Below are 27934 nucleotides of genomic sequence, written 5' to 3'. Positions count from 1 at the left end.
TAAATTTGGAGTTAAGTGAATGATAGCAGTCTACACTTTTTGGAGTTTTAAGGTTTTGGGAGACCTTTTTTAAAAATGAGAATGATCTGTAGCAACTAAGTGCATTAGGCACAGAGAATTAATCAAAGTCCAAATTCCGATACAATGAAGGCATATCTAGCATTTGGATGGAAGAGTTTTACCGTTGTCCCATGCCCAGGTGCCCCTTTCAGTCTCTCAGAGCCTTCAGAAGGACTCAGATGTCCCTTTGGTACTAATCACTTTTTTCAGGGCACCTTTGACATCCTTGTTCCTAAGGGTGTAAACCAAAGGGTTGAGTAATGGTGTGATAAAGGTGTAAACAAGGGCAAACTGGCGGTCTTCATCTACAGAGGAGCTGGACTGGGGACGCAAGTATACCAAGGCACAGCAGCCATACTGCAGCAGGACCACGGTAAGGTGGGAGGAGCAGGTGGAGAAGGCCCAGCGGCGGCCCTCGGCAGAACGGATGTGCGGGATGGCTCAGGTGATGAACACGTAGGAGATGCAGATGCACAAGAAGGGGACAGTTAGCACAAGGATGCTCACGACGTAGAGGACAGCCTGGTGCACGCGGATGTCGGTGCAGGACAGGCACAGGATGGGAGGTACATTGCAGAGGAAGTGGTTAATTTCCCGGCGGTGGCCGCAGAAGGGCGGGGTGAAGATTAAGGCGGTGAACTGCAGGGAGAGGAAGAAGGCCAGACCCACGGCGCCGAGCAGCTTCTGCACACACAGCGTGCAGGTCATGTTGGTGGCAGATGGCCACATAGCGGTCATAGGCCATGATCGCCAAGAGGAAACAGTCAGCACCACCAAGTGTGAGAAAGAAGAACATTTGGGCCCCACATCCAGCCAGTGGGATGGGCTTCTGGGCCCCAAAAATGTTGGAAAGCATCAAGGGCACCACAATGGTGGTGTAGCAGATCTCTACAAAGGGCAGGTTGGACAAGAAGAAATACATCTGGGTTCGGAGAACGCTGTGTAGGCACACAACCCAGATGATGACTGTGTTGCCACAGAGGATCATCAAGTAGAGAAGGAAGAAAAGAAGGAAGAGAAGAACCTGAAATTCAGGGACTGTGGTGAACACATGGAACACAAACTCAGTGAGACTAGACTGGTTGAAGACAGGTTTCCATGCAAGCACATCTTGTGCAAAAGGATAGGAAGCACTGAGCCTTCCTTGACTGAGTTGCTTTATTGCCTGAGTAAAATAAAGAGGGAGGACTTTGTTTCTGAGGTGGGAATTACCTAACTGTCATTGAGGTTCTTTTTTTTTTTTGAGACAGGGTTTCACATTGTCACTCAGGCTGAGTGCAGTGGCGTGATCACAGTTCACTGCAGCCTCTACTTCCCAAGCTCAGGTGATTCCTCCATCTCAGCCTCCTGAGTAGCTAGAACTGCAGGCCCATTCTACTATTCCGGTTAATGTTTATATTTTTTGTAGAGATGGAGTCTTTCTTTCTTGCTCAGGCTGGTCTCAAACTCCTGGGCTCAAGCTATTCTCCAGCCTCAGCCTCCCGGAATGCAGGGATTACAGGTATGAGTCACTGCACCCAATCTGATACTCTAATTGTAATTAAACATAGGGAATTATTTTCCTCCGAAATCTTCATGTGTATTTTCTTGAAGAGAAAGAAACAGATTTCTAAAGTGTTTCAAGCATTACACTTTAAAATATAAGTTTAGAGGGCGGAGCAATATGGCCGAATAGGAACAGCTCTAGTCTCCAACTCCCAGCGCGAGCGACACAGAAGACCGGTGATTTCTGCATTTTCAACTGAGGTACTGGGTTCATCTCACTAGGGAGTGCCGGACAATCCGTGCTGCTCAGCTGCTGCAGCCCGACCAGCCAGAGCCGAAGCAGGGCGAGGCATCGCCTCACCTGGGAAGCGCAAGGGGGAAGGGAATCCCTTTTCCTAGCCAGGGGAACTGAGACACGCAACACCTGGAAACTCAGGTAACTCCCACCCCAATACTGTGCTTTAAGCAAATGGGGCACCAGGAGATTGTATCCCACACCTGGCCGGGAGGGTCCCACGCCCACAGAGCCTCCCTCATTGCTAGCACAACAGTCTGCGATCTAACCGCAAGGCAGCAGTGAGGCTGGGAGAGGGGCACCCGCCATTGCTGAGGCTTAAGTAGGTAAACAAAGCCGCTGGGAAGCTCGAACTGGGTGGAGCTCACAGCAGCTCAAGGGAACCTGCCTGTCTCTGTAGACTCCACCTCTGGGGACAGGGCACAGCTAAACAACAACAAAAGCAGCAGAAACCTCTGCAGACACAAACGACTCTGTCTGACAGCTTTGAAGAGAGCAGTGGATCTCCCAACACGGAGGTTGAGATCTGAGAAGGGACAGACTGCCTGTTCCAGTGGGTCCCTGACCCCTGAGTAGCCTAACTGGGAGACATCCCCCACTAGGGGCAGTCTGACACCCCACACCTCACAGGGTGGAGTACACCCATGAGAGGAAGCTTCGAAAGCAAGAATCAGACAGGTACACTGGCTGTTCAGCAATATTCTATCTTCTGCAGCCTCTGCTGCTGATACCCAGGCAAACAGGGTCTGGAGTGGACCTCAAGCAATCTCCAACAGACCTACAGCTGAGGGTCCTGACTGTTAGAAGGAAAACTATCAAACAGGAAGGACACCTACACCAAAACCCCATCAGTAGTCACCATCATCAAAGACCACAGGCAGATAAAACCACAAACATGGGGAAAAAGCAGGGCAGAAAAGCTAGAAATTCAAAAAATAAGAGCACATCTCCCCCGGCAAAGGAGCGCAGCTCATCGCTAGCAACAGATCAAAGCTGGACAGAGAATGACTTTGACGAGATGAGAGAAGAAGGCTTCAGTCCCTCAAACTTCTCAGAACTAAAGGAGGAATTATGTACCCAGCGCAAAGAAACTAAAAATGTTGAAAAAAAAGTGGAAGAATTGATAGCTAGAGTAATTAATGCAGAGAAGGTCATAAACGAAATGAAAGAGATGAAAAGCATGACATGAGAAATACGACAAATGCACAAGCTTCAGTAACTGACTCGACTGGAAGAAAGAGTATCAGTGATTGAGGATCAAAGGAATGAAATGAAGCGAGAAGAGAAACCAAAAGAAAAAAAAGGCCGACTCACGCCTGTAATCCCAGCACTTTGAGAGGCCGAGGCGGGCGGATCACAAGGTCAGGAGTGAAACCCCGTCTCTACTAAAAAATACAAAAAATTAGCCGGGCGCGGTTGTGGGCCTGTATCCCAGCTACTCGGAGGCTGAGGCAAGAATGGCGTGAACCCGGGAGGCGGAGCTTGCAGTGAGCCGAGATTGCGCCACTGCACTCCAGCCTGGGCGACAGAGCGAGACCAAAAAAAAAAAAAAAGAAAAAAGAAGAAAAAGAAATGAACAAAGCCTGCAAGAAGTATGGGATTATGTAAAAAGACCAAATCTACGTCTGATTGGGGTGCCTGAAAGTGAGGGGGAAAATGGAACCAACTTGGAAAACACTCTTCAGGATATCATCCAGGAGAACTTCCCCAACCTAGTAGGGCAGGCCAACATTCAAATCCAGAAAATACAGAGAATGCCAGAAAGATACTCCTCCAGAAGAGCAACTCCAAGACACATAATTGCCAGATTCACCAAAGTTGAAATGCAGGAAAAAATCTTAAGGGCAGCCAGAGAGAAAGGTCGGGTTACACACAAAGGGAAGCCCATCAGACTAACAGCAGATCTCTCAGCAGAAACTCTACAAGCCAGAAGAGAGTGGGGGCCAATATTCAACATTCTTAAAGAAAAGAATTTTAAACCCAGAATTTCATATCCAGCCAAACTAAGTTTCATAAGTGAAGGAGAAATCAAATCCTTTACAGATAAGCAAATGCTTAGAGATTTTGTCACCACTAGGCCAGCCTTACAAGAGACCCTGAAGGAAGCACTAAATATGGAAAGGAACAACCGGTACCAGCCATTGCAAAAGCATGCCAAAATGTAAAGACCATCGAGGCTAGGAAGAAACTGCATCAACTAACGAGCAAAATAACCAGTTAATATCATAATGGCAGGATCAAGTTCACCCATAACAATATTAACCTTAAATGTAAATGGACTAAATGCTCCAATTAAAAGACACAGACTGGCAAACTGGATAAAGAGTCAAGACCCATCAGTCTGCTGTATTCAGGAGACCCATCTCACATGCAGAGACATACATAAGCTCAAAATAAAGGGATGGAGGAAGATTTACCAAGCAAATGGAGAACAAAAAAAAAGCAGGGGTTGCAATACTAGTCTCTGATAAAACAGACTTTAAACCATCAAAGATCAAAAGAGACAAAGAGGGCCATTACGTAATGGTAAAGGGATCAACTCAACAGGAAGAGCTAACTATCCTAAATATATATGCACCCAATACAGGAGCACCCAGATTCATAAAGCAAGTCCTTAGAGACTTACAAAGAGACTTAGACTCCCATACAATAATAATGGGAGACTTCAACACTCCACTGTCAACATTAAAAGATCAACGAGACAGAAAGTTAACAAGGATATCCAGGAATTGAACTCATCTCTGCAGCAAGCAGACCTAATAGACATCTATAGAACTCTCCACCCCAAATCAACAGAATATACATTCTTCTCAGCACCACATCGCACTTATTCCAAAATTGACCACATAATTGGAAGTAAAGCACTCCTCAGCAAATGTACAAGAACAGAAATTATAACAAAGTGTCTCTCAGACCACAGTGCAATCAAACTAGAACTCAGGACTAAGAAACTCAATCAAAACCGCTCAACTACATGGAAACTGAACAACCTGCTCCTGAATGACTACTGGGTACATAACAAAATGAAGGCAGAAATAAAGATGTTCTTTGAAACCAATGAGAACAAAGATACAACAGACCAGAATCTCTGGGACACATTGAAAGCAGTGTGTAGAGGGAAATTTATAGCACTAAATGCCCACAAGAGAAAGTTGGAAAGATCTAAAATTGACACTCTCACATCACAATTAAAAGAACTAGAGAAGCAAGAGCAAACACATTCGAAAGCTAGCAGAAGGCAAGAAATAACTAAGATCAGAGCAGAACTGAAGGAGATAGAGACACAAAAAACCCTCCAAAAAATCAATGAATCCAGGAGTTGGTTTTTTGAAAAGATCAACAAAATTGACAGACCGCTAGCAAGACTAATAAAGAAGAAAAGAGAGAAGAATCAAATAGACGCAATAAAAAATGATAAAGGGGATATCACCACCGACCCCACAGAAATACAAACTACCATCAGAGAATACTATACATACCTCTACGCAAATAAACTAGAAAATCTAGAAGAAATGGATAATTTCCTGGACACGTACACTCTCCCAAGACTAAACCAGGAAGAAGCTGAATCCCTGAATAGACCAATAATAGGCTCTGAAATTGAGGCAATAATTAATAGCCTACCAACCAAAAAAAGTCCAGGACCAGATGGATTCACAGCTGAATTCTACCAGAGGTACAAGGAGGAGCTGGTACCATTCCTTCTGAAACTATTCCAATCAATAGAAAAAGAGGGAATCCTCCCTAACTCATTTTATGAGGCCAACATCATCCTGATACCAAAGCCTGGCAGAGATACAACAAAAAAAGAGAATTTTAGACCAATATCCCTGATGAACATCGATGCAAAAATCCTCAATAAAATACTGGCAAACCGGATTCAGCAGCACATCAAAAAGCTTATCCACCATGATCAAGTGGGCTTCATCCCTGGGATGCAAGGCTGGTCAACATTCGCAAATCAATAAACGTAATCCGGCATATAAACAGAACCAAAGACAAGAACCACATGATTATCTCAATAGATGCAGAAAAGGCTTTTGACAAAATCCAATAGCCCTTCATGCTAAAAACGCTCAATAAATTTGGTATTGATGGAACGTACCTCAAAATAATAAGAGCTATTTATGACAAACCCATGGCCAATATCGTACTGAATGGGCAAAAACTGGAAAAATTCCCTTTGAAAACTGGCACAAGACACGGATGCCCTCTCTCACCACTCCTATTCAACATAGTGTTGGAAGTTCTGGCTAGGGCAATCAGGCAAGAGAAAGAAATCAAGGGTATTCAGTTAGGAAAAGAAGAAGTCAAATTGTCCCTCTTTGCAGATGACATGATTGTATATTTAGAAAACTCCATTGTCTCAGCCCAAAATCTCCTTAAGCTGATAAGCAACTTCAGCAAAGTCTCAGGATACAAAATTAATGTGCAAAAATCACAAGCATTCTTATACACCAGTAACAGACAAACAGAGAGCCAAATCAGGAATGAACTTCCATTCACAATTGTTTCAAAGAGAATAAAATACCTAGGAATCCAACTTACAAGGGATGTAAAGGACCTCTTCAAGGAGAACTACAAACCACTGCTCAGTGAAATAAAAGAGGACACAAACAAATGGAAGAACATACCATGCTCATGGATAGGAAGAATCAATATCGTGAAAATGGCCATACTGCCCAAGGTTATTTATAGATTCAATGCCATCCCCATCAAGCTACCAATGAGTTTCTTCAAAGAATTGGAAAAAAAAAACTGCTTTGAAGTTCATATGGAACCAAAAAAGGCCCGCATCTCCAAGACAATCCTAAGTCAAAAGAACAAAGCTGGAGGCATCATGCTACCTGACTTCAAACTATACTACAAGGCTACAGTAACCAAAACAGCATGGTACTGGTACCAAAACAGAGATATAGACCAATGGAACAGAACAGAGTCCTCAGAAATAATACCACACATCTACAGCCATCTGATCTTTGACAAACCTGTGAGAAACAAGAAATGGGGAAAGGATTCCCTATTTAATAAATGGTGCTGGGAAAATTGGCTAGCCATAAGTAGAAAGCTGAAACTGGATCCTTTCCTTACTCCTTACAGGAAAATTAATTCAAGATGGATTAGAGACTTAAATGTTAGACCTAATACCATAAAAACCCTAGAGGAAAACCTAGGTAGTACCATTCAGGACATAGGCATGGGCAAAGACTTCATGTCTAAAACACCAAAAGCAATGGCAGCAAAAGCCAAAATTGAAAAATGGGATCTAATTAAACTAAAGAGCTTCTGCACAGCAAAAGAAATTACCATCAGAGTGAACAGGCAACCTACAGAATGGGAGAAAATTTTTGCAATCTACTCATCTGACAAAGGGCTAATATCCAGAACCTACAAAGAACTCAAACAAATTTACAAGAAAAAAACAAACAACCCCAGCAAAAAGTGGGCAAAGGATATGAACAGACATTTCTCAAAAGAAGACATTCATACAGCCAACAGATACATGAAAAAATGCTCATCATGACTGGCCATCAGAGAAATGCAGATCAAAACCACAATGAGATACCATCTCACACCAGTTAGAATGGCGATCATTAAAAAGTCAGGAAACAACAGGTGCTGGAGAGGATGTGGAGAAATAGGAACACTTTTACACTGTTGGTGGGATTGTAAACTAGTTCAACCATTATGGAAGACAGTATGGCGATTCCTCAAAGATCTAGAACTAGATGTACCATATGACCCAGCCATCCCATTACTGGGTATATACCCAAAGGATTATAAATCATGCTGCTATAAAGACACATGCACACGTATGTTTATTGCGGCACTATTCACAATAGCAAAGACTTGGAATCAACCCAAATGTCCATCAGTGACAGACTGGATTAAGAAAATGTGGCACATACACACCATGGAATACTATGCAGCCATAAAAAAGGATGAGTTTGTGTCCTTTGTAGGGACATGGATGCAGCTGGAAACCATCATTCTTAGCAAACTATCACAAGAACAGAAAACCAAACACCGCATGTTCTCACTCATAGGTGGGAACTGAATAATGAGATCACTTGGACTCGGGAAGGGGAACATCACACACTGGGGCCTATCATGGGGAGGGGGGAGGGGGGAGGGATTGCATTGGGAGTTATACCTGATGTAAATAACAAGTTGATGGGTGCTGACGAGTTGATGGGTGCAGCACACCAACATGGCACAAGTATATATATGTAACAAACCTGCACGTTATACACATGTACCCTAGAACTTAAAGTATAACAATAATAATAATAATAATAATAAATTTAAAAAATAAAATAAAATTTAAAAAAATAATAAACAATTACTTGCAGGCAAATTTTTATCTAAAATATCTATTTTGTGGCATAAAAACCCAGGTCATGACGTTTTAAGTAAAACACATTCTGATCAATGAATCCTATGCTCAGTAAAATTGTCGGAATTTTTTAGGTTTGCCAGTGCTCTGGAATTGTCCTTCATATCTATGCTGAAAACAACTAAAAAAATTTAGTTAGTTAAAAATATCAAAATTAAAAGTCAATATTGTGTATTTGTAATAAAAAGTGGAGAGAATTAAAGCACAGTAAAATACAGTTACATCTAAGTAATTATTTCAAATATGATTTTTTAAAGAACAAAAATTTCATATATAGTTCTTGAAAAATGCATTATGGGAAACAGTTTTTAAACCCTGTCTCTACTAAAACTACAAAAATTAGCTGAGTGTGGTGCCACTCACCTGCAGTTCCAGCTACTTGGGAGGCTGAGGCAGGAGAATCGCTTGACCTGGGGAGGCAGAGGTTCCAGTGAGTCGAGATCATGCCACTGCACTCCAGCCTGGCAACAGAGCCCGACTCCATCCCAAAAAAAAAAACAAAAACAAAAAAAAAAGTAATCTGTATCTAATATCTCAGTTGATTTTGAAAAGTATGAAAAACGGGCAGGGGAGAAGATAGGTGATATTCTGCTAATTTCCTCAAACTGTTTAAGAAATGATTCAGTATAAACTATAATATTACTTAGATGTGAATAATTGTAGAAAAGTTTATTCTACTTATATTCTTTACCTTTTAATATTAATTACTTTAATAGTAAGTACAAATAGAATGTACTTTTTCAAATATGCATTGTGTCTATCATCTATCTATCTTTTCCCCCAAAATAAGAAAAAAAATGAAAGAATGAAACTATCATTCAAAAGAAAAATAAGCAAACAAAAATGGGTAAGAAATTATATAAAAAAATATTTTTAAGAAAGTTTTTGGAAGCAGAATAAAACATATCAATTATTATAATAAATGTTGATAGGTATATTTTCCTATAAAAATATGTTAGCTTGATTTAAGAAGCAAAAGAATGTTTTTGGCCGGGCGCGGTGGCTCAAATCCCAGAATGTTCCTGGCTAACACAGTGAAACACCGTCTCTACTAAAAAATACATAAAAAAACTAGCCGGGCGATGTGGCGGGCGCCTGTAGTCCCAGATGCGCGGGAGGCTGAGGCAGGAGAATGGCGTAAACCCGGGAGGTGGAGCTTGCAGTGAGCAGTGAGCTGAGATCCGGCCACTGCACTCCAGCCTGGGCGACAGAGCTAGACTCCGTCTCAAAAAAAAAAAAAAAAAAAAAAAAAAAAAAAAAAAAAAAAAAAAAAAAAAAAAAAGAATGTTTTTAAGAGGCAAAAAATAGCACCATGGAAAAGCTATTACTCTTTTATTCAATATTTTTCCAGAAAGTTCTACAAAGTGAAATAAGCCATGTCCTCCAACCAATAAAGGTGATAGATATCTGACTGTCCCTATGAAAACCTCAAGACAACTAAGAAATTGTTAGAACTAATATGGAAATTCCTTAAGATGACCAATAATTAACTAATTTCCATTTAGTCACTTTGTTCTCTTTCCCTCTATGGAACATACTGTCTGTTGGGTATCCATAGGACATCCAGTTCTAAGCAAGATTTCACTCCAGTACGTCTGAACACTTCTACTCCCACCATTTGAGGTTTTTGCTTGTGAAGTCAACTGTGTTTGTTTCCAACTGTCAATAAACCAAGCACACTTAATATTGTAAAAGTTAATAGTGCATGAAATGTTGTATACACTATTGAACTATGAATGTGAAAGAGGATTCTTTCAATGGATATCAATGTAAATATTTTCAAATTATTTGATAAAATGAGTTGCAAACAAACAGTAACTTACTGATGAATTAGCAAGATGGGCAGAGCTACTATATATGTTTGAGGGAAAAGATCATAAAAGTCTTGGATAATGTAGCATGCATTTCGTTTCACAAGAATGTTTAAAGACACTGATACTGCAAATTGTAGACAATGATTTGGGAATGTGGTTCACATAAGAAAACTTCAGTTTGCAATAATCATCCCACACAAAACACATACACAAAAATGCTTGATCATATATCAGAGGGTTGGGGTAAAAATGTTCATTTATATGTCTTAAGTTAAATTTTTATAATGTATACATTTAAAAAATTAATTTCCTTGTAATTGACTTTTCAATTAATTGATCAAGCACTGGTTGCTTTGGATAAAAGGGCTTTTACTATACGTAAAACACAATAGTTTTCCCCATATCGACAATAACTAGTTAGAAAATTATAATACCAAAAGTCACACAAATATAAAATATCAATAAATGTAACATGTAATAACTAATACAAATTTAAGGCAATTGTTAAAGCTTTTTTGATGGTAAAACTTAATATTTTAAGAATACTGTGTGTCTTCAAAATAACACACAATTTTGCTGAAAATCTGGTAAGAATTTCAAGAGAATTTGTGTTTGTACATGCACATGTACTTTATAATGTGATTTTAAAGCTTATTTGGAAGAAAAATCAATTGAGAATAAGTAGATGTTAAATAAGAATATTTAGATGTATTCTCATTTAGATGTTAAATGAGAATAAGATGTTAAAGTAGATGTTAAAAAACCATTAAAATGTTAAGAAAGATGTTTAAAAAAGAACAAAAGTGAAACTTGTACTAAAAATTGAAATATTGCATAAATTATAATATTTCATAAATACATAATGTATTATAATTGCATTAGAAATGAAAAATAAGTGCAGGAATAGAGATACAGTTCCATAAAACAAAAATACCCACGAATATATGAGTCTTAAATACACAGTAAAGTCAAGATAGGATAACAGAGTGGTTCAGAGCTCTTTGCCATCAGACTACTTGTGTTCTAACTAATCTTGGATACTTTACATAAAATCTTTATACTTCAATTTTCTCATCTATCATATGGGAATAATAAATGTACTTACCAATAGGGTTTCTGTGATGATCCGATGAAAACAAATAAAAGGGACTTAAAGCTAGTGCCTGTAAACATCCACTAAATGTCAGCTCTTACTGTTTGTCAAATAACCACAGCTTTGGAATAATGGGCTAATATTTGTTGTGACATTATTTTCCTGTTACTATAAACTGAAGTTTTATTTTGGATGATCAAAATTTATATTCTCAAAAAGTGAAATCATAAAGGTAACAGAAGACTGTATAGTTAAGGACAAAACTAAGACTTCATTGCAACGAGCTTAATTACTAGAAGGTAGAATCCACGTTGCAATCTTTGGTTCTTGGACTTTGCACTTTTAATATATATCAATTGCTTTGCAATTTAGTCATCGACATTGCAAAAATATGCGCAGAAAAGACAGATTAGTTGAACAACTCTGTTGCAGTGTCTGAAACAAATACCCAAACTCTGTCTGGGTCTAAACTCGTAGGAGAGGGAGGCAATCTCCTATGAACTGAGAGTTGGGAAGTCTCCAAAAATATCTCCTGCCTCAGTGTTCCTCTAAAGGCACTGACACTGTGAAGGAATTTCTTGCTAAGCATTCCTACAAGAAAACGCACAGGCTTTAAAGTCTCCCCACCTGCGTTTAATCCTGACTCTGCCCCCTGCCAGGTCTCTGGCTTTGGGAAATTTACTCAGTAAATAAAGCTTACAAAGCAGTTTTCTTAGGTATCTTGCAGAGTTAGTGTGAATATCAGTAAAAAAAAAAAAAAAAAAAAAAAATATGGAAAGTGCCCTGTGCTGTGCCTAGCTTTTCTTTCCTGAAACGTTTTTTTATTGCAAAATACACATAACATAAAATGTACCATCTTAAGCATTTTAAGTGCAGTTCAGCAGTGTTAAGTACATTTATATTCTTGTGCAACCATCACCTCACTACCATCTGTCTCCAGAACTCTTTTCATCTTGCGAAACTGAATCTCTAAACTGTTAAACAATGATTCCCATTTCTCCCTATCCCCAGCCTCTGGCAATCACTGTTCTACTCTCTGTCTCTATAATTTTGACTACTTTAGAGTCCTCACATAAGCGAAATAATACAGTTTTTATCTTTTGTGACTGACTTATTTTGCTAAGTATGTTTAGCTTTTAATATGGGTTCACCCCTTCCCAGTCCCTTACCCTCTCCAATTACTTGAATACTATCTTACCTCCTTGAAATCATGGAAACTCCCTCAGCCTGACAACCTTTTTCTTCTTTCATTTTCTTAGCTAATTTCTGAAGCTTGCAGCTCAGGATTCAGCTCAAAAATTAGTTATCTAGAAAGCATCACTAATTCTCATCTTCCTCTCACCTTCAGGATAAGGCGTCCCTCCTATGAACTACTATAGAACTGCGCATGTTTCTCAATTACAAAACTGTTAGCCCTGCATCAGGCTAATTGCTGACAAGTGAGCAAGCAGATAAGCAAGGAAGCTAGCCAGCCTTTATTGAGCACTTTATATGCTGAAATCATATTCTCAGCTCTGTAGGGGAATACGAAATAAAATTATATTTAAAAAAGTCCATGTTGGCCGGGCACGGTGGCTCACACCTGTAATCCCAGCACTTTGGGAGGCCAAGGCGGGCGCATCAAGAGGTCAGGAGTTTGAGACCAGCCTGACCAACATGGTGAAACCCCGTCTCCACTGAAAATACAAAAATTAGCTGGGCGTGGTGGTGTGTGCCTTTAATCCCAGCTACTCAGAAGGCTGCGGCAGGAGAATTGCTTGAACCTGGGAGACAGAGGTTGCAGTGAGCCGAGATTGCACTACTGCATTCCAGCCTGGGTGACAGAGCGAGACTCCGTCTAAAAAAAAGAAAAAAAAAAAAAAAAAGAAAGGTTCTTGTCTCAATCATATAAAGGAGATCTGACATTTAATGAAATCTGGGAAAAAATCTTCTAAATTAAGGTTTTTAAAATTAACTTTTTAGAAAATTAGATATAAAATACTCCTTCTCCCAAATAGAACAATACATAGGTAGATCAACAGATAGATAGATAGATGAATGGATAGATCCATAGATAAATAGAGCAATGCCTAAAAACATAGGTAGATACAAAGATACATATATACATAGTCAAGCACATTTGGAAAACACTAAAAATTCTATCTCTTTGTGATCCACAATGATATTAGCATTAAAAGCCTCTGAGAATTATGTATTATACATGAGAAATATGTATAAATTTAACTCTTTTAAAAAAATTTATTTCTGTATGAAATGTTTTTTTCACACAGTTCAACTAGCATTTCATAAAAGCCTCTTTAGATGCTGTAAAAAGCATTTCAGATATAATAATAAGTTACATCGTGATATTTAGGCAGTATCTAAGCTATCTTTATGTGTTAATTCAGTTACACTTCACAGCAACACCATGGGACAGGTAATATTTTAATGTCTTTCTTGCAAATAAAGAGCTGAGGTCCCAAAAGATTAGGTAACTAGTCCAAGATCAAACAGCTGGTCAGTGGTGGAGTTGAGATTTAAGCTGAAGCATATTGAATCTAGAAAACGAAGACCTGAGTTTGGGCTCTATTGGGTAAGTCACAATAAAGGTTCATTTTTTTCATCTGGGAAGCGTGGATACCCAATTCATCATGTTATCTGAGTTATTCAATTCTTTTTCAATAGACCTTTAAGAGCTCCCTACAGTTGAAAGCAGGGATTGGCAAACTTTTGATACAAAGGGCCAGATTGTAAATATTTTAGGCATCATGGACCAAATCAGTTACTTGAACATAATTTGTCTTCCTCCCTTTCTCCCTCTCCTCTCTTCCTCCCTCCTTTCTTTCTCTTTCTTTTCTTAAAAATGTAAAACATATTCTTTGTTAAATGGCTGTAAAAAGGAGGCTGAATTTTAACTTTAGGTTTAACTTGCCTACCCTTGCTATAAAGTATTAAACAGTATAAGTTAATATCAGTCAGGAAAAAGAAGAGCCAATTAGTTGTTAAACGGTAAAGTGTCTGAAGCTGGCTCCTTAAACCTCTTTGCAATTCACTTCATTTCATCAGCCATCAAAGAAAATTTATACCGGCAAACTTTTTTTCAGAAATGCTAAAAGTTTCTGCCATAGATGATTAAGGGAACTCGTTCAGAATGCTTTCCTGCCCTACATATCACGTTCTTAAAGGATAAAATGCAATAAGAATAGATGGGCTCTTGATGTGTAGAATCTTCTAGAAATATTTTAACAAGTGAATAGAAGGTAATGACCTTGAAACAGCTACATAGGAATGAAACAGACAGCCGGGCGCGGTGGCTCACGCCTGTATCCCAGCACTTTGGGAAGCTGAGGCAGGCGGATCACCTGAGGTCAGGAGTTTGACACCGGCCTGGCCAACATGGTGAAACCTGGCCTCTACTAAAAATACAACAATTAGCCGGGCGTGGTGGCAGGCGCCTGTAATCCCAGCTACCCGGGAGGCTGAGGCAGGAGAATCGCTTGAACTCAGGAGGAGGAGGCTGCAGTGAGCCGAGACTGTGCCACTGCACTCCAGTCTGGTGAACAGAGCAAGAACAACAACAAAAAAGCCGGGCGCAGTGGCTCACGCCTGTAATCCCAGCACTTTGGGAGGCCGAGGCAAGCAGATCACGAGGTGAAGAAATCCAGACTATCCTGGCCACATCGTGAAAGCCTGTCTCTACTAAAAATACAAAACTTAACTGGGCGGGTGGCGCGCACCTGTAGTCCCAGCTACTCTGGAGGCTGAGGCAGGAGAATCTCTTGAACCCCTGAGGCGGAGGTTGCAGTGAGCCGAGATCGCGCCACTGCACTGTGGCCTGACGACAGAGCGAGACTTGGTTTCAGAAAAAAACGAAAACAAAGACAAAAAAGCAAACAAACAAAAAACAACAAAAAAGGAAAGAGTAGGCTGATGTTCAGGAAAAGAGGGGGGTTTTCAGAAAGCTGTGCTTGGGATACAGCAAAAGAAAGAAGGATACCAAGAAAGTGAGAATACCACGGAATTATCCTAAACCAGTCTCCTGCATGGGAAGACCAGCCTCCATTTCTGCACGCCCCTTTTTACTCAGAGGCGATTCTCTGATTTAGCCTGATTTATCCATATCATTTTGTGCCCTATATGACGTCTCTTTTAACTAATGAGCCTCCAAAGAGAAGAAATTTCCCTAGTGGCTTTTCTCAAGCCAAATCCAACTGAAATCATATTTCAGAGAAATTTCCTGGGTTAATAAACTGGAACAAAGTTAGTGGGCAACTCTTCATGTGACAATCACAGACTACTATCTGGAGTCCATGGAGAGATCCCCTCCCTGTTATGTAGTTTTGTATTAGGAGTCCTTGTTTTTATGAATATTATATTTATAATGTAATAGTATGTTCCTATTTATATTTATAATTTAAGGTCCCATGAAGCGTATGGCTTGGCTTAATTATTATTCATTCGTGTGCACTTGCTTGCTGCCTTTGCCATGAGCAAGCGCATTATTTCTGGATACATCCCAACTAAGTAGTCACCGTACTTTCAGCTTCTATCACCAGCTTTTATCAGTCAAATTATAAATATGCCTCTATTACCTGTGGGGAATCTAGTTTCTGTCTCCTGTCACTACGGGGGATGTTAACTCCTCATTCTCTACTGGGATTGAAATTCTTATCCCCATTGACTATTTCTGTTTTCAATATTCCATAGTCTTCGAAATTTAGTCATCAGTAATCACTGTGGTTTCAATTCTATTTCTGGTTTTCAGAAATTTTAATATTATTTTTTACTCTGGTGGTTACATAAAGTTTATTTTTTCCCATTATTGGAATGTGTTTAGAGTAGAATTAGAAGGTTTCATGTACATTCATTTTATTTTCTCTATAAAAGAAACTGATCCTAGAATTTGTCCTAATAAGAATACCACAAAATTAAGCATTTTCCCCAAAAACATTGAGAAGTCTAACATATGCTTAAGCCTCCTCTTTTCTAAGAATATATTTTCTCCATTTACTTTCCAATGAGGATCTCAACTAAAACTCTGCTACCCAAAAGGTGGCATAAGGATCAGTGTAATTCGGGAAATGTTTGTTGCTGGTTTGATAAAAGATATGCATAGAAATTGAAAATAAGTTTCAAAGCTTTTAGAGCCATTTGACATTGCCACACCACTGACCCAGCAATCTTCCCTCTCATGTTGTTGAATATATACCAGTTCTGGTGTGGCCACACTTCTGTGTGATGAATCTCATCTAGCATAAATGGGATAGTGGAATAAGCCATAGAACACATTAAGTTGTATGATATTTTAAGGTTAGCTTGTCAAATGTAATCTAAAATTAAACAAATATTTGAGAAAATGAGAGCTTTTTTTTGTCTGTGTATATATAGCTTTTAATAAATAGCTTTGAAAAATGCTATATATATATAGATAGCATTTTATTTTATTTTATTTTGTTTTATTTTACTTTAAGTTCTGGGATACATGTGCTGATCATGCAGGTTTGTTACATAGGTATACATGTGTCATGCTGGTTTGCTGCACCCATCAACCTGTCATCTAGGTTTTAAGTTCCACATGCATTAGGTATTTGTTCTAATGCTCTCCCTTTCCTTTCCCCCAACCCCTTGACAGGCCCCGGTGTGTGATGTTCACCTCCCTGTGTCCAAGTGTTCTCATTGTTCAACTACCACTTGCGAGTGAGAATATGAGGTGTTTGATTTTTCTGTTCCTCTGTTAGTTTGCTGAGGATGATGGTTTCCAGTTTCATCCATGTCCCTTTGAAGGACATGAACTCATTCTTTTTTATGGCTGCATAGTATTCCATGATGTATACGTGCCACATTTTCTTTATCTAATCTATCATTGATGGGCATCTGACTTGGTTCCAAGTCTTTGCTATTGTAAATAGTGCTGAAATAAACATACGTGTACATGTGTCTCAGAAACACCATTTGACCCAGCAATCCCATTACTGGGTATATCCCCAAAGGAAAATGAAAGCATTTAAAATTTTTTTTAAGTGTTGCTTTTATAGTACTTAATTTTTAATCAAAAATTATAGCTAAATTAGAAAAGCAAAGTCTATATACTTTTTAACTTAAAAAGTTGAAGTGTAGTTTTCATACTGTGAAATGCAGTATACATTTCAATTATATTTGACAAATGCATGCATTCATGTAACCTACATCTTTACCAAGATTTCATTGCCCAGAAAGTTCCCCTGTGTCCCTAGCTGGTCAATACCTGCCCTGAAACACAACACTTCTTTCTTTCTTTCTTTTCTTTGAAATTATAGGTTAGCTTTGATTGCTACTGAACTTCATGCAGATTGAGTCATACAGTATGCACTCCTTTGTTGTCTGGATTCTCTCATTAGATTTATCCACATTGTTGGATGTATCTGCAGTTCACTCTTTGCATTGCTGAACAGTATTTCATTGTATGAACATACTGAAATTACTGATCTGTTCTGTGGAAAAACATTTGTCCTGGCTAAATACTTTCTGGAGTCAAATTTCTGGCTAAATACTTGTCCTGGCTAAATACTTTCTGAGTCAAATTTCTGGATCATAGAACTGAAGGATTTTTAATTTTATGAGACCCTTCATATTGCCTTACACTTTTATCATGAGTGTATTAGAGTTCATTTGCTCCACATTCTAGCCAGCGTTTAGTGTTGGCAGTCCTTTAAATTTTAGACATTCTAAAATCACATTATCATTGTGGTTTTAATTTTTATTTCCCTGAATAATAATGTTGAAAACTTTTTTAATGGAAATATGGGGCATGAGTATGTCTTTCTTTGCGAAGTATCTGGTCAATGTTTTGCGATTTAAAAAATTATGCTGTTTATCTTTTCATTAATTACTTGTCAATATTCTCTACATATTCTGGCATAAGTTCATTTTCAGAACTTATATTTCTCAAAGTGTTGATTTATGTATTTATTTTCTTATGTTGTCTTTTAATGTATACACAGTTTAATGCTGGTTATGTAAAATTTGTAATTTATTTAATTATTCCTTTGTGGTTAGTGTTTCTTGTGTTATGTCCAGGCCATTTTTGCATGCTGAAAATAGATGGTCATGGATTGGAGGTTCAATATTGTAAACATGTTCAATATTTTAAACATTGTAAAATTTGAGCTAGATTATAAACTAGACATTGAAAGCCAAAATTCAAATTTTCTAGAATTAAACATAAATTTACCATTTATTTTAAAGCCTAATTTAGATATGACCAGAATAAATCATTGGATATTTTTGTCAAAAATAGTTATATATTTTCTGAACACTACATAGTAGTAAAGAAATGGTGATATGGTTTGGCTCTCTGTCCCCACCTAAACCTCATCTTGGAGCTCCCATAATTCCCACGTGTTGTGGGAGTGACCCGGTGGGAGATGAGGTGGTATTTCCTGTGCTGTTCTTGTGACAGCGAATGGGTCTCATGAGATCTGATGGTTTTAAAAGAGAGAGTTTCTCTGCAGAAGTGAAGAACTCTCCTTGCCTGCTGCCATCCACATACGATGTGACTTGCTCCTCTTTGCCTTCTGCCATGATTATGAGGCCTCCCCAGCCATGTGGAACTGAAGTCCAACAAATCTATTTCTTTCATAAATTGCCCCGTCTTGGGTCTGTCTTTATCAGCAGTGTGAAAATGGATTAATACAGTGAATTGGTACCAGTAGAGTGGAGCGCTGCTGGAAAGATACCTGAAAATGTGGAACTGACTTTGGAACTGAATAACAGGCAGAAGTTGGAACAGTTTGGAGGGCTCAGAAGAAGACAGGAAAATGTGGGACAGTTTGGAACTCCATACAGACTTGTTGAATGGCTTTGACCAAAATGCTGATAATAATATGGACAATGAAATCCAGACTGAGGTGGTCTCAGATGGAGATGAAGAACTTGTTGGGAACTGGAGCAATGGCGACTCTTGTTATGTTTTAGCAAAGATATTGGCGGCATTTTGCCCCTGCCCTAGTGATCTGTGAAACTGAACTTGAGAGAGATGATTTAGGGTATCTTGTGGAAGAAATTTCCAAGCAGCAAAACATTCAAGAGGTGGACTTGGGTGCTGTTAAAGGCACACCGTTTTATAAGAGAAACAGAGCATAGAAATTCAGAAAATTTGTAACCTGACAATGCAATAGAAAAGAAAATCCCATTTTTTGAGGAGAAATTCAAGCCAGCTGCAGATATTTGCATAAGTAACGAGGATCCCAATGTTAATTCCCAAGACAATGGGGAAAATGTCTCCAGGGCATGACAGGGGTCTTCACAGCAGCCCCTACTTTTACAGGCCCAGAGGCCTAGAAGGAAAAAGGGGTTACTTGGGCCAGGCCCAGAGTCCCTGTGCCTTGTGCAGCGTAAAGACTTGGTGCCCTGCATCCCAGCTGCTCCTGCTGTGACCGAAAGGGGCCAACGTAGAGCATGGGCTGTGGCTTCAGAGGGTGCAAGCCTCAAGCCTTGGCAGTTTCCACATGGTGTTGAGCCTTCCAGTGCACAGAAGTCAAGGCACATTGAGGTTTGGGAACCTCTGCCTAGATTTCAGAGGATGTATGGAAACACCTGATTGTCCAGGCAAAAATTTGCTGCAGGGGTGGGGCTCTCATGGAGAACCTCTGCTAGGGCAGTGGGGAAGGAAAATGTGGGGTTGGGGCCCCCACACAGAATCTCTACTGGAGCACCACCCAGTGGAGCTGTGAGAAGAGGGCCATCATTCTCCAGACCTCAGTATGGTAGATCCACTGACAACTTGCACTGTGTGCCTGAAAAAGCTGAAGACACCCAAAGCCAACTAGTGAAGGCAGCTGAGAGGGAGGCTGTACCCTGCAAAGCCACAGAGGCAGAGCTGCCCAAGACCATGGGAACCCACCTCTTGCATCAGTGTGACCTGGATGTGAGGTATGGAGTCAAAGGAGATCATTCAGGCGCTTCATGATTTGACTGCCCTGCTGGATTTTGGACTTGCATGGGGTCTATAGCACCTTTGTTTTGGCCAATTTCTCCCATTTGAAATGGTTGTATTTAACCAATGCCTGTACCCCCATTGTATCTAGGAAATAACTAACTTGCTTTTGATTTTACCGTCTCATAGGTGGAAGGGACTTGCCTTGTCTTGGATGAGACTTTGGACTGTAGACCTTTGAGTTAATGCTGAAATGAGTTGAGACTTTGGAGGACTATTGGGAAGCATGATTGGTTTTGAAATGTTAAGATACGAGATTTGGGAGGGACCATGGGCCAATGATATGGTTTGACTCTGTGTCCCCACCCAAATCTCATCTTGTAGCTCCCATAATTCCCACATGTTGTAGAAGGGACCTGGTGGGAGATGATTGAATCACGGGGGTGGGTCTTTCCCATGCTGTTCTCTTGATAGGGAATGGGTCTCACAAGATCTGATGGTTTTAAAAACGGGAGTTTGTCTGCACAAGTACTTTCTTTGCCTGCTGCCATCCATGTAAGATATGACTTGCCCCTCTTGCCTTCTACCATGATTTTGAGGCATCCCCAGCCATGTGGAACTGTAAGTTCAATAAAATTCTTACTTTTGTAAATTGTCCAGTCTTGGGTATGTCTATCAGCCGGGTGAAAATGGACGAATACAAATGCTAACAATCGATGTGATTCCAAAGAAATAGAGACAAAAAGAGTTCACTGCAGTTTTACTCAGAAACATGATCCCTTATATGTAGAGTTCAATTTTGTGATCATAATTAATGTTGAAGTGCTTAAAAACCATAGTGTGTTTTTGCAGAGATGAACTGTTTAAGGAAACAAGGAAGTCATCAAAACTTAAGCAATGTTTACATATAAAATGCAAAGTAATAATTTCAAAACAAAGATGATTTTGTTTAAAAGATGATTTTACATAAGGTAAGAACCCTGAATGCAAGTAATAGAATTTCCATCTTCTTTCAATGGTGCATGTAACATTTACAAATATAAAATGCATCCTAGGGCAACAAATTCTAAAGAATTATATATTCCAGACCTGGCTCTCTGAATGTAATAAAACAAATGTAGAATTCAACAATGAGACTGTAATCTACTCATAAATATTTGGAAACTGGGAGTTTCTAGGTTTCTCTTTCAAAAATCTGAAAGAGAAAATACCAGATTAAAAAGCTGACAGAGCAGATGTTCAATATTTTACTTGTGAATATTAATCTTCTGTGGGATTTTCATAGAGGACTAATATTTGCCAAGACAAAAAACAATATATACAATTGTTGATATATTAGATAATGACTGTATTAGAGATATTTGTTTGGAAATGGGTGAATCTGTGGCTCAGGTATCACTTTTCAGTAAATATTCACAAACTGTCTAATAATATGGAATACCAACTTATAAAACAAATAATTCCAGTAAATTATTTTGCATTGCAACTTGACGCATGCCCAGATGTTGATGATAGGTATTATTTTAGTATATTTACAATTTGACCATAATGGTGTTAAGAAGAAAATATTTTTCTTTCATCTCCATTGCTAATAACACGACTAGTACAAAACTGTAAGATAATGTGAAGAATTAGATTATCAACTAAATTGTGAAGGTGCATATATTGAAAGAGCAGGTTCAAAAACAGGGAACTGTTTTGGAGTAGTTACCTAAGGTCTTTTGTATCATTATGTAAATAAATGCACTGCTTCTATCTTTAAAAAAAATCAGCTGAACTAAACAGTATACTTAATAACATAGTGAAAGTTGAAAACCCAGTAAAGGATTGAGGTTATTCTCTTTATTATGCAATAATATGGAAACTAATCATAAACAACCATTATTGCATGCTGACTTGCTCTGGTTATTGAAGGAAAAAGTTCTGTAGAGAATGTCTGAAATACAGAACAAAATCTTAGTGTTTCTGTGACAGAAAAAGAACAGTTTCATTCTGGTTTTCTACAGATATGAATTAGACAGCCAGACTTGTTTAGTTATCTAATATCTTTGGTATTTTTACTTATATTAGTACTTCCATGTAAATAATAAATGCAAGATATTTTTAAAATATCAAGTAAAATGAAAGGGTAAAAACAAAAGCTAAAAGCTTGAAAGAAAAGAGTTCCAAAAGACTGTGGTTATGATGTGTTCTATAATTATCATGTTATTACATACCCTGATATTGCTCATCTGGGAAAAATTGTCACTTACAAATTTGATAGGATATTTGGAACTTTACTTTCTGTCAAAAGAAAAGCCCTGCATTCAATGTTCATGAATCTGGAATCCATTTTTTAATCCAAAGATATTTAGATCTAATATTTTACAGGACAAATCACTGGGCAAAAATTGACTGACAAATGGAGGTTAATTTTGAAAACACAACACTTAATTTCAGACAAACATTTTAAAAAGTAGATATTCTAAATCTGTTGAAGTTGTTTTAATATCCCATCTTAAATTGCTGCCAACATGCAGATGTATATTGGCAGCAATTTAAGATGGGATGTTAAAGAAATGAAACCTAGAAACTCCCAGTTTCCAAACATTTATGAGTAGATTACAGTTTCATTGTTGAATTCTACATTTGTTTTATTACATTCAGAGAGCCAGGTCTGGAATATATAATTCTTTAGAATTTGTTGCCCTAGGATGCATTTTATATTTGTAAATGTTACATGCACCATTGAAAGAAGATGGAAATTCTATTACTTGCATTCAGGGTTCTTACCTTATGTAAAATCATCTTTATCTTAGTGTTGCTCACATCTTTTATATCCTTGTTAATAGTTTTCTGCTTTATAGTCCAAATCCTGAAAAAGGTAAATTAAATTTCTTTACTCTTATTGTAGAATTATTTCTTCTTATATTTCTGCCAGTTTTAAAATGTATTCAATACTACATTATTACATTTTTACATTATAACTGTTGTTTCCTCTTAATAAATGATCTCTTTCCTCATTATTCCCATCTCCTTTTATTCCTATTGATACTTAACCCTAAGTTTTACTTGTGTATGTGCTCTTAATATTGTTATAGTTGTTTTCCTAGGCCACATTATTTTACTTAGTCATTTCTTTCTTTTTAAAGTTTTTGTATAATGCTGTTTACATATGTCTTTGTAAGTAAACTTACACTATTTTTCTATAGTTTGAAGTGTTTGTTGGTTATTACTTTTTAATATTAAACTTTAAATTTTGGAATAATTTAGACTTACAGAAAGGTGACAAAGATAGTATAGAAATTCCTATATATCTTTCACTCAGCACTCCTAATGTAGTTATCACGTTACATAAGCATAGTATATTTGTCAAAGCTTGGAAATTAATAGTCATATGTTATTGTTAACTAATCTACAAAATTTCCACAAATGTGCTTTTTCTATTCCAGGATCCAATCCAGGAAAGCACATTCCATTTAATCATCATGGCTCTTAGTCTCCTTTGATGTGTGGCAGTTCCTCAGCCTTTTGTTGTTTTTCATGACCTTGACGATTTTGCAGAGAACTAAAAAGGGTTTTGTAAACTGTCCCTTGATTTGAATGCCTCTGGTGTTCTCACATGGTTATACTGGGGCTGTAGGCTTTGGGAAAGAGTCTCATGGGGACTAAGTGCCATTCTCATCACAGTGATCCCTTAGTATTTGTGGGGAATTGGTTCTAGAACCCCTGTGCCAAAATCTTCAGATGCTCAAGCCCCTTATATAAAACGGTGTAGTATCCCTCTCGCTATATTTTAAATTATCTTTAGATTACTTTTAATAGATAATGCAGTGTAAATGTTACATGAATAGTTGTTATAATGTATATTTGTTCATATTATTTTTATTGTTGTGGTTAATTTTCATTGTTTCTTTTTCCCCAATATGTTTTATACACAGTTGAATCTGCAGACGTGCAACCAAAACATGGCTGGTCAACTGTTCACCACATGAAGTGTATTAGTTTCCCATTGCTACTATAGCAAGTTTTCATAATTTTTAATATATTCTAAATACAAGTCCTTGATCTGATATAAGATTTGCAAATATTTTCTCCTGCTTTTTGGTTAATACTACTTTCTTGATGTTGCCCTCTAGAACAAAAAACATACTAATTTTGATGAACTCTAATGTACCTATTTTTTCTTTTGCTGTTCTGCTTTTAGTGTTGTGTATGTAAAAAGTTTTTTCCTAACTAAAGTTCACAAAGATTTACTTCTCTATTTTCTCCTAAGAGTATTGCAGATGTAGCTCTTACATTTAGGCCTAGAGTTTAAGTTAATTTTTGCATGTGGTGTGAAGAAAGGACTCAACTTCATATGTTTTCTTCGCAATATTTTTATTGAGACATTATTCACAATCTAAAATTCATCATTTTAAAGTGCACAATCTGTTTCTTCATGTTCATAATGTTTTGCACCTATCACAAATATCTTATTTCATAACATTTCTATCACCACAAAAAGTAATTCCATATATGTTAGTTGTTACCTCCATTCCTCTTATCCCCAAATCCCCTGTCAATGAGTAATCGAATTTCTGTTTCTATTGATTCACCTATTCTAGATATTGAATATAAGTGGAATTATGTAATACTTATCTTTTGGTATCTGGATTCTTTTACTTAGCATAATACCTTTAAAGTTCTTCCATGTTGTAACACATATCAGTACTTTGTTCTCTTTTATGACTGAATAATATTCCATTTTATGAATATACCACATTTAATTCATGTATTCATCGGTTGATGAATATTTAGGTTCTTTTCACCTTTTGACAATTTTGAATAATGCTGCTATGAGCATTCATATGCAAATTTTGTCTGATCATATGTTTTCAATTCTCTTCGATATATACCTAGAAGCAAAATCATCAGGTCATATATGGTAACTCTGTTTAACATTTAGCGGACTGCCAAACCATAGCTGCTGGACCACTTTACATCCCCTGCAGCAAGATATTAGGGTTCCTATTTCTCCACAATAACTCAAAAATTTACTGTGTCCATTTCCCTCTTTACTGCCATCCTAGCAGGTATAAAGTGGTATCTTACTGTGGATTTTTTTTTTTTTTCTTACAGAGTCTCACTCTTTCACTCAGGCTGAAGTCCAATAGTGCAATCACTGCTCATTGCAGCCTCAAACTTTGGGCTAAAGCGCTCCTCCTGCCTCAGCCTCCTGAATAGCTGAGACTACAGGCATGCACCACTACAATTGGCTGATTTTTTTATTTTTTTGTAGAGATGAGATATCACTATGTTGCCCAGGCTGGTCTTGAGTTTCCAGTCCCAAGCGATCTTCCCACCTAGGCCTCCAAAAGTGCTGGGATTGCAAGCATGAGCCACCATACCTGCCTTACTATGGATTTGATTGGCATTTACTAAAGACACTGAGCATCTTTTTCTGTGTTTATTGGACATTGGTGGTCGTCTTTGGAGCAATATACATTTAAATATATTGCCCAGTCTAAAATTTGGCTACTTATCTTTCTAATGTTAAGTTGTAAGCGTTCTATGTGTATTCTAGATACTAGTCCTTATCAAAATGCTGTATTTGATTACTGATAAGAGAAACCTTTTATTTTAGATATTATTACAAATGAAATTGCTTTCTTAATCTCATTTTCAAATTGTTCATTGCCAGTGTATGAAAACACAAGTGATTTTTTTTTTTCATGTTGCTTTTGTACCTTGCAAACTTAGTTAAATTCATTTATTAGCTTCTTGCTTCTTGGTCCTAATCTCAGGGAGAAAGCTTTCAGTCTTCCATCGTTGAGTATGAGGTTAGCCCTGAATTTTTAATAAATACCCTTGAAAAGTTGAGGAGGTTCTATTTATTCCTAGATTTTGATTTTTTAAAAAATTCTTAACAGGGTGTTAGATTTTGTTAAATGCTATTTTGTATCAATTGTGATGATCATGTGATTTTTTTTCATTCTTCAAATAATGTAGTGTATTACATTGATCGATTTTCTTATGTTGAGGCACCCTTGCATTCCTGGGATAAATATTTCTTGGTTATAGTGCATAATCATTTTAATATACTGTTTGATTTGGTTGGCTAATATTTTGCTAAAAATATGCATTTACATTAGTAAGGGATATTTGTTCATAATTTTCTTTTCTTGTGATGTCTTTATTTGGCTTTGATGTCAGGGCAAAACATTCCTCAGATAATAAGTTGGGATGTGTTCCCTCCTCTGTATTTTGGAATTTTAGAAGGATTGGTGTTATTTTTTTAAAAAAAATGTGTAGTGGAATTCACTAGGGAAGCCATCTGGTCCTGGATTTTCTTTTATGGACAGTTTTTTATTACTGATTTAATCTCTTTACTTGAGACATGTCCATTTGATAAGATTTTATATTTTTTCCTGAGTCATTTCAGGTGATTTTTGTGTTTCTAGAAATTTATTTTAATTATTGCCTAATATATTTGTGCACAATTGTTAGTTAAATCTCCTATTATCCTTTATATTTCTATAAGGTCAGTAGTAATATCACCACTTTTATTTTGGATGTTAGTTATTTGAGTCTTTTTTTTTTCTTTGTCAATAAAATAAAAATTTTTCATTTTTTATGTTTTTCAAATAACCAACTTTTGGTTTCAATGATTCTTTTGCTTGTTTTTCTGTTCTCAGTTTTATTTATCTCTGTGCTTATCTTTGTTATTTCTTACCTTCTGCTAAATTTGGATTTAGCTTTCTCTTCTTTTTCTAGTTTCTCATGGTGCAAACTTAGTTTAATGATTTTAGACTTATTTCTTTTTAATGTAGGCATTTACAGCTTTAAATTTCCTGCTGAGCACTGGTTTTGCTACATGCTATATGCTTTGTTATACTGTTTTTATTTTAATTAATTGCTAAGTATTTTATAATTTTTCTTAAGGTCTATTTTTGAGCCATTGATTGTTTTTTAAATTTAATTTTTATTTTAAGTTCAGGGGTACATGTGCAGGTTTGTTATATAGGTAAACTAGTGTCATGAGGATTTGCTGTACAGAATATTTTGTCATCAAGGTGTTAAGTTTAGTACTCACTAGTTATTTTTTCTGATTTTCTCTCTTCTCCCACCCTTCACCTTTCAATAGGCCCCAGTATGGGTTGTTTACCTCTTTGTGTCCATGTTTTCTCATCATTTAGCTACTACTTATAAGTGAGAACATGCGATATTTGGTTTTCTCTTCCTTTGTTAGTTTCCTGAGGATAATGATTTCCAGCTCCATCTTGTTCCAGAAAAGGACATGATCTCATTCTTTTTCATGGCTGCATAGTATTCCATGGCATATATGTACTACATTTTCTTTATCCAGTCTGAGTCTACCATTGAGGGGCATTTAGGATGATTCAGTGTCTTTGCTATTGTGAATAGTGCTGCAATGAACATATGCATGCATACATCTTTATAATAGAATAGTTTATATTTCTTTGGGTATATACCCCATAATGGGATCACTGGGCTGAATGGTATTTCTGTTTTTAGGTCTTTGAGGAATTGCCACACTGCCTTCCACAATGGTTAATTTGCACTCCCACCAAGAGTGCATAAGTATTCTTTTTTCTCCCACAACCCCCCCTGCATCTATTATTTTTTGACTTTTTAATAATAGGCATTCTGACTGGTGTGAGATGATATCTCATTGTGGTTTTCATTTGCATTTCTCTAATAAATAATGATGAGGTTTTTTTTTTCATATGATTGTTGGTTGCATGTATGTCTTCTTTTGAAAAGTGCCTGTTCTTTTGTTTGTTTGTTTTTCTTGTAAATTTAAGTTCCTTATGGATGCTGGATAGTGCATGGTTTGCAAAAAATTTCTCCCATTCTGTAGATTGTCTGTTTACTCTGTTGATAGTTGTCTTTGCTGTGTATAACCTCTTTAGTT

General features: G+C 37.5%; 2 protein-coding genes and 1 pseudogene across 3 annotated transcripts in view; all 3 read right to left on the bottom strand.

Annotated features, from left to right (window-relative positions):
* The window catches only part of MED19 (mediator complex subunit 19), a 751866-nt gene that overhangs the window by 526992 nt on the left and 196940 nt on the right, over positions 1–27934 (bottom strand). The window lies entirely within an intron of this gene.
* Positions 1–27934, bottom strand: part of LOC126936120 (olfactory receptor 10Q1) — a 129329-nt gene that overhangs the window by 59071 nt on the left and 42324 nt on the right. The window contains exon 1 of one of the 2 annotated variants that reach the window (XM_050758568.1): positions 8601–8716. The exons of the other annotated variant lie outside the window; for it this stretch is intronic. The gene's annotated coding sequence lies outside the window, so the exon portion shown is untranslated. Of the gene's footprint in view, positions 1–8600; positions 8717–27934 lie in introns of those variants that run through there. 2 annotated transcript variants of the gene reach the window in all.
* On the bottom strand, positions 226–26832 carry LOC126936423 (olfactory receptor 10Q1-like; annotated as a pseudogene).

The sequence above is a fragment of the Macaca thibetana genome, chromosome 14 (assembly GCF_024542745.1).
Source record: "Macaca thibetana thibetana isolate TM-01 chromosome 14, ASM2454274v1, whole genome shotgun sequence".
NCBI classification, from domain to species: Eukaryota; Metazoa; Chordata; class Mammalia; order Primates; family Cercopithecidae; genus Macaca; species Macaca thibetana.
This window is presented reverse-complemented; position numbering and strand designations above follow the sequence as displayed.